Consider the following 8,372-nt stretch of genomic DNA (forward strand, 5'->3'; position numbering starts at 1 on the left):
GACCTGATCTGCCGATTCCCGATCAAAGCGGACGATCAGGCCGAACCCAGAGCGTGCATGCTCCCTTCGTGTCCCTTGTCCTAAGTTAATGAGTAAACTTTGGTTAGGACGTTTGGCTTGTGATATTTCGGTGGCGGACACCCAACGTCTTATCCTTCACTTAAACTTAATCCTGCAGACCCAGCACCGGGGCAGGTTAGCCTTTTCTTCTCCAAGCTCACCCGCCCTCGCCCCTATAAACTACCAATGGACATCCTCTGTGTTGGTCACTGGGAAGCACTGAAGGCTCGAAGGTGATCTTTGAAATAGCATGGAGGATTGCAACGCGTGGACTGCACGTGCGTAGCAGAGCTAAGCGGTTTGCTTAAGTGCAGTTATCTTTGTTATTGGTCAAATTTAAGAATGAATATTAATCTCCATTTTATGGAAGGGAAGTTGATAACCACAATTCAGTGGTACGCAGAGGTCACCAGGCCAATAGATATTACAGCGACGATTTCTACCCTAGATGGGCAGATTACAAAGTGGGAATAGTTAACCACTTTATCTATATCTATATATCTATATAGATATTCTCTACTCCCCCAGAATCTTTTTCACAAACATTTCTATGTAAATAGAATAACTTCATAGAGAAAGTAAAACACTCTTACAATAAAAAAATACAAAAAAATGGAAGCATCTCCTGCCCTTGCAGAAAAATATGAAACGCTTTGGTGAGTCGTTGGACATAGAGAAATTAAGATTTTCTTTACATTGGGACAGACTCATAATTGCAACCGTACTATCAACTGCAATTTTTTTTTCTATTAAACATTTTAAATATGTAACCATGGGACTGAAGGAGCTGAAGGGGTTTGGAGCCCCATGGAGGGAGCAACAGTGTCAACAGGCCAGTTCCCCTAGAGCTCCCAGGGACAGGACAACCAACCAAAGACTAAACATGGAGCAACCCATGGCACTGGCCACATATGTGGCAGAGGATGGCCTTGTTGTACATCAGTGGGAAGAGAGGCCCTCAGGCCTTAGGGTGTTCAATGCACCATTTGTAGGGAAATGCCAGGGTGGGAGGATGGGAGTGGGTGGGTGGGGGAGCACCCTCATGGAGGCAGGAGGAGTGGGGATGGGATAGGGGGTTTCCGAAGGGGAGACCTGAAAAGTGGAAAACATTTGAAATGTAAATAAAGAAAATATCCAAGAAAAAGAAAAGAAAAGAAAAAGGAAAAAAAAATGTAACCATGAAAATACTTTCTTGTCACCGAACACAAGGTAAGTGAGCCAATTATATTGGAAGACAGAGCAAACGTTCAGTGGTTCTCAAAGATTGGTTTTGACACCTCCGAGGCTCTCCAACGCCCTTTCAGGGCCCATGACTACGCAAGTGTTTTCATAGTAATACAGAGCTGTCTCCTCTTCCTGTGGGGAGCTGTGAAGGCCTGCTGGGTGTTCAGTATGTCACAGTATGAATGTGAAAAGCACAAGGAGCCACTTACACTCTTTGTCGTCCACTAAGCCACATATAAAATATTTGGGGAAAAAATTGAGAATATCAGTCCTCAAGAGAGACATTTTCAATAATGTTATGTTAGCCTTCAGTGTTCACTGCTATATTTTTATATTAATGTTAAATAGTTTGATTTATAATATTAACAATCAATGGTTACTACGATACCCATTAAAAACAATCATTGGGTGACTCTGTTTAAACTTCTATGTGGATTCTATGTCTGCAAAGTACATGACACCTGAGAGGTAAGACAGTCGAAGATTCCCTCATGGATTTGCTAGGAAAAACTAAAACCCGTTGTCTCAGCATCACTTATGGGTATAACTGACACAAAATAGTGAGAGGGGATTTAAAATTATACCTGATTTGTTAAAAGTAACTAAGAGGATCTAAATCTTGGCAAAAATTGATAACTAGATCCTGAAAAACTAAACGAGTTCAAGACAGTGGATAAATTTTCATCAAAAGTTTAAAGTAAAAGTCGACCTTGCACAAGTGGGAAATGGGAAGAATTAAAAGCAATTCCAATCAACTATGTGTTAATTCATCAAAGACTTAGTTTTTAATTGCCAATTATTCCTTTTGAACGGAGATTTGTTAATTTTGTGTAATTTGGGTTAAACGCTATGTACTGGCTGGTTTTGAGTGTCAACTTGACACAAGTTAGAGTCATTAGAGAGGAAGGAGCCGCCTTTGAGAAAATGCCTCCGTTAGATCCAACTGTAAGGCATTTTTCTCAATTGGTGATCAATGGGGTGTGTGTGTGTGTGTATGTGTGTGCGTGTGTGCGTGTATATGTGTATATGTGTGTGTGTGTGGTGTGTGTGTGTGTGAGTGGTGTGTGTATATGTGTGTGTGTGTGTGTGTGTGAGTGGTGTGTGTGTATGTGTGGTGTGTGTGTATGTGTGGTGTGTGCGTGTGTGTGTGTGTGTGTGAGTGGTGTGTGTGTATGTGTGTGTATGTGTGGTGTGTGTGTGTGTGTGTGTGGTGGGGTCAGCTCATGCTGGATGGTGCCATCCCTGGGCTGGTGGTCTTGTATTATATAAAGAAAGCAGGCTAGTTGGGGCTGGAGAAATGACTCAGTGATTCAGAGCACTGCCTGCTCTTCCAGAGGTCTTGAGTTCAATTCCCAGCTACCACATGGTGGCTCACAACCATCTGTGATGGGATCTGATGTCCTCTCTGGTGTGTGTCTGAAGACAACCATAGTGTATTAATATACACAAAATAAATAAATAAATCTAAACCAACAAGCAAACCTGGATTGAATCTCTATCACTGGGAAGGATGGAGGAATCAGGGAACTAAACCAGGAGCTTCCTCATGTGCACCAACTAGTGAGCAGGAGCGTTCTAGTGAGCCTCTCGTTCTTGTTTTTTGTTTTTTTAATTACATCTGTATATAATAATGTAAGACACTCCAATGTTTTATGCTTTGGCATTGTGTTACTAATAGTGTGGTTTTGTGTGTGTGTGTGTTTGTGTGTTTTGTAGCTCACACAGCAAACTGTAGATTCTGGCTGGAGAGATGGCTTATCAGGTAAAGGCACTTCCTGCTGAGCGAGAATATCAGAGTTCAATCTCTGGGACCCATATGCTGAAGTTATAGAATCAACTCCCTCAAGCTGACGTGAACACACGCGCGCGCGCACACACACACACACACACACACACACACAAAGAAAGAGAATAAATAAATACATGTAATTAATTGAAAAATAGTAAATTCTTCCTATGTTAAATTTTTAAAGTTCTGAAATGATGATTCTAATTTTTAAGATCATCTTCAAACCCGTATACTTCAAAACTGAATGTCCCACTGAATTCCATCAGTTAATCTAAAATCAGATAGATGTTTGTTATTTTGGAGATAGGGTGTCTTTTTTACTTTTCCATTGTCAAAACTCCACGAACAAGACAATTTATAAAAGAAAAGCGTTCACTGGGTCTTGCAGTTTCAGAGGGCTAGAGTACATTGGCAGGGCAAACCTGAGAGCTAAGAGCTCACGTCTTGATCCACAAGTAGGCAGAGAAAGAGAGAGGGGGGGGAGGGAGGGAGGGAGGGAGGGAGGGAGGGAGGGGGAGAGAGAGAGAGAGAGAGAGAGAGAGAGGGAGAGGGAGAGGGAGAGGGAGAGGGAGAGAGAGAAATACTGGCCATCACATGAGTATTGTGGCGCTTCAAAGCCCGCCCCCAGTGACACACCTCCTCCAAGGCCAAGCCCCTAACCCTCCCCAAACCTATGGGCATTATTAGCATTCCATGCCATGCTCTGCATAGGATCTTACAGTGTCTTGTGCTGGGACTCAGCTTGCAGCCCAGGTTTACTGTTTTACTGTCCTCCTGTTTTAGCCTTCCAGTGCTGATAATATAAGCACGTATCACCATGCCTTTGTGGGTATGCGCATGCGTGTTTTTAAACTGTGGTAGTTGAGGCAAAAAGCGACAGAAAAAAGCAAGAAACTAAGAAGAATAAATGTTCAGAATAACACAAAGAAAATTGTTCAAGCTCTCTGGAGCTGGTGAAAGCGGGTTACCCTCAGTTCTAAAACAAAAAGGGAGTTTAAAAGCATGAGGATCATAACATTAAAAAATGGTTGAGGGCTGGGCAGATGGCTCAGAGGTTAAGAACACTGACTGCTCTTCTGAAGGTCCTGAGTTCAATTCCCAGCAACCACACGGTGGCTCACAACCATCTTTAATGGAATCCAATGCCATCTTCTGATGTGTCTGAAGACAGTTACAGTCTATTCAGATACATTAAAAAATGTTTAAAAAAATCTGATTGAGTAATGAAACACATTTTTCTATAGGGCACGCGCATGTGTGTGTGTGTGTGTGTGTGTGTGTGTGTGATCTCCTGATTACATGTATGTGTGAAAGCCAGAAGTCATCCTCAGGTACAGTGCCTCAGGTGCTGTCCATTTTGGTATTTGAGATAGAGTCTCTCACTGCCCTAGAACTTGACAATTAACCAGTGAACCCCAGGGATTCACCTGTCTTCATATCCTTAGGCACTGAGATATGTACAGTGAATCTCAGGCCCTCAAACTTTCTTGGACTAAGCAATCTCTCCAGGCCCTTTAGTAGTTCTCTTTCTTCTGGTGCTGAAGAGAGCATTGGCATACTCATATACATGAAATAAATAAATCTTAAAAAAAAAAAGATATACTAGAAAAAAAAGGGGGTGCTGGAGAGATGGCTCAGGGGTTAAGAGCACTGACTGCTCTTCCGAAGGTCCTGTGTTCAAATCCCAGCAACCACACGGTAGCTCACAACCATCTGTAATGAAATCTGATGCCCTCTTCTGGTGTGTCTGAAGACAGCTACAGTGTATGTGTGTACTTAGATATAATAAGTAAATCTTCAGGCCAGAGCGAGCAGGGCCAGAGCAAGCTAGGCCAACCAGAATGAGCAGAGGTCCTGAATTCCGATTCCCAGCAACCACATGATAGCTCACAACCATTAGTGCAGCTACAGTGTATTCACATACATAAAATAATACATCTTAAAAAAAAAAGGCAATGTGTGGCCTAGAGTCCAGCCATAAGGAGGACTTGCTGCTCTTGCAGAGAACCTAGGTTCGCTTTTCATCACCCCTTTGGCCACTCTCATATATCTGCAAGTGCAGTCTTAGAGGATCGGACAGCCTCTTCTAGCCTCTGCGAGCACTGCACACATGGAGTGCATACACACACATGCCGGCAAAATGCCCATACACATTAAATACTTTTTAAAGGACAATTTATCAAATATAATTCCCTAAAGAATAAGACCTTGGTGCTTGGCTTGATCCAAAGGCAAAATTGCAAATTAGTCACTGAACAGGGAGTCAGCATGTGGCATCCAGAGATTTCCACTCTTAGCTCAGACTAACTACTGAGCCATCTCTCCAACCTCCCCACCCCGACGCCACCCCCATCCAGGGCTTTGTAAACGCTAAGTGTTATACCACAGAGCTACAGCCCGGCCCTTGGGTTTTGGAGATAAGGTTACTGTATCTAAGCTCGGCTCACTGCCAGCTTGTGATTCTCCTCCTTCCGCCCCCAGATGCTGGGCTCCAAGGCATATGTCCCATGTCCAGCTGGTCCATAGTTGCTTTTAGGTACTTAGCCTATGAGACAGAGTTTATTTCTGTGATTGGCCTGCTAAGGATGCTTGATGGTTCAAATGCTTATTAGCCATTGTCATTCTCACTTGTCCTATTCTTAATGTTGTGGGCTATTTTTACTTGCCATGATTACCACTAGGGTTTTCAGTGGGGTCAGTCATTAGCCTCAGGGAGTAAAATTAAGAAAGGATCCATGTGTCTATTTATGTAGCAGTCTGATAGAGCAATTACACTTTCTCATTGCTATGTGACAGCCCATTTCCTGTTCCTTAATAGAGCCTCTCTCTTCTGACGACATGCCCAGCTGTATCACAGAGGAGAGTGTTAAGTCAGAACGGCGATCTCCATGACGACGGAGGGGAGCGGCTACCAAAATGACCTTCCAAAGGACGGCCACCTCTGAATGCTGTGATACAGTGGTAACATGGGAAAATAAAGTCTAGCTATTAGGAATGAACTCTGTGAGGAGAAAGGAACCTTTATTTAGGAATTGTGTGAGAGAAAAGAGAGGTACAAGGAAAATACATTTCGAAGATCTAACGACCACCACTTATCTTATCTCAAGACAATATTCAACTCTGTCAAAATCCTAACAGTAAAGGAAAAAGGTAAACAAGGAAAAGTTCTTTAAAAAAAGATTTATTTATTTTATGTATATGAGTACACTGTAGCTGTACACATGGTTGTGAGCCTTCATGTGGTTTTTGGGAATTGTATTTAGGATTTCTGCTTGCTCCCTTCAACTCCGCTCACTCAGTCAACTCCACTCTCTCAGTCCCTGCTCGCTCTGGCCCAAACATTTATTTATTATTATAAATAAGCACAGTGTAGCTGTCTTCAGATGCACTAAGAGGAGGGTGTCAGATCTCATTACGGGTGGTTGTGAGCCACCATGTGGCTTGAACTCAGAAGAGTAGTCAGTGCTCTTACCCACTGAGCCATTTTTGCCAGCCCGAAAAGATCTTTTTCTAAGCCCATATATTCCCTTCTCATCTGTGATATCTACTACATCAGTGGCCCTCCACTGAAGTCATTTGGGCCAAGAGCTATCGTAAAACACTTTTAATTTCCACAAGCCATGTAGTCTTCTTTATTACACAAAGCAAATAAGAGCAGCCGTGAGCATGCATGAGCTAAGAACAGTCAGATTTATCGATCATAGCAAGTAATTACAGGTAGCGATAGTCAAGTGATAGACAAGGACCTGTCATACGTACAGAAGACCCCTAAGCTAGAGAGACTTAACTGAGGCCACTTAGTGAAGCCGTTGTATTTAATTCACTAAGAGGAATTGTTGTCTAAGAATAAACACAATACAACAAGCACTCTAGGGGCTGGAGAGATGGCTCAGCAGTTAAGAGCACTGACTGCTCTTCCGAAGGTCCTGAGTTCAATTCCCAGCAACCACATGGTGGCTCACAACCATCTGTAAAGAGATCTGGTGCCCTCTTCTGGAGTGTCTGAAGACAGCTACAGTGTACTTACATTAAATAAATAAATAAATAAATAAATAAATAAATAAATCTAAAAACAAAACCAAAACCAAAAACCAAGCACTCTACCTTGCTTAGGTAGCCATCTTTAAATTACATGTAAATTCCTCTCTTGTTTGCAGAATCATTTTGTAGAAATCTTCATTCCTGTATATAATCTGTATGAATGAGATACATTAGTGGGACACCGATAGCTAACATTGGAAGCAATGTTGCAATGGCTTGGATGCAGATCTTCACTACACACTTGAAAGCCGGCTTGGTAACTAGAATACTGCCCTCAGAGCACCCATGTAGTTTGTTTAATTGCACCCATAGAAGTTCTGTAGGATGAGGCAGCTGGTCTTACAGAATGCTCACCCACCCTCCTCATAACCTTTCCCTCGGCTGCCAACCATCATCTTGTGTTTGGTAAGAGTCGGAAAATGAGGAAGACCATTGGGAAGACATGAACCTTTGCTGTCACCCGTCTAATAGCTGCTGGCCACCTCTGGACGGTTGAGGGAGGCCAACGCCTATTTGCTAAGGTGCTGATTGAGACTCTGGAACACCAGTCTCTTCCCTTAATATAAAACCAACTTGGAGCCAAGTCATTTAAGACCTTTTGAAAACTGACTCTAAAATAGCGTGTGATATCTTGAGGAAGAAAATAAACCATGATTTAGTAAATGAGATGATGCACGGGGAAAGGGCAGCCTTATATGGTGTTCTTACAGAGAGAGAGAGGGCATGGTTGGTAAAGCAAGGCCAGAAAAAAAAAAAACCCCTTGGCACATCCACAGTCCCAGCTGGAAATGGACATCTCCGTGTCTGCAGCCCAGTGAGTGCCACCACCAGGTCTGACGAATGGGTGGAGGCCTCCTCACTGAACTTGAGAAATGGACGGCCTACTAAGCAATGATGCTCTTGGGGGAATGACGGTGTCATTTCTTTCTTCTTTATAAAATACTTACTAATAATTGTTTATGTGTATGTGTGCGTTGTGTACATGTGCATTTGAGTGCCCCCACAGGCCAGAAGAGAGTGTCAGATCCACGGGGGCTACAGTCAGAGGTGGTTGTGAATTGCCTTATGAGGGTGCTAAGAACGCAACTTGGGTTCTCTGGACAAGCACTTTTAACTATTAATCCACAATACATTGTCTTCTTTTTTATTACTATTGAGGCTCACTATATAGACTTAGTTGGGCTGGAACTCCAAAGAGCAGGCTGGCTTTCAACTCACAGAGATCTACCTGCCTTGGACAGGGCTGTGATTAAAGGCA

General features: G+C 42.9%; 1 long non-coding RNA gene across 1 annotated transcript; it reads left to right on the plus strand.

Annotated features, from left to right (window-relative positions):
* Window positions 1–101: 101 nt before the first annotated feature.
* Window positions 102–8,067, plus strand: B130034C11Rik (RIKEN cDNA B130034C11 gene). Its single transcript, NR_040375.1, has 3 exons — window positions 102–338; window positions 5,892–6,223; window positions 7,231–8,067. It is a non-coding gene; the product is annotated as an RIKEN cDNA B130034C11 gene (long non-coding RNA).
* The last annotated feature ends 305 nt before the right edge of the window (window positions 8,068–8,372 follow it).

Source organism: Mus musculus, chromosome 16 (genome assembly GCF_000001635.26).
Source record: "Mus musculus strain C57BL/6J chromosome 16, GRCm38.p6 C57BL/6J".
NCBI lineage: Eukaryota > Metazoa > Chordata > Mammalia > Rodentia > Muridae > Mus > Mus musculus.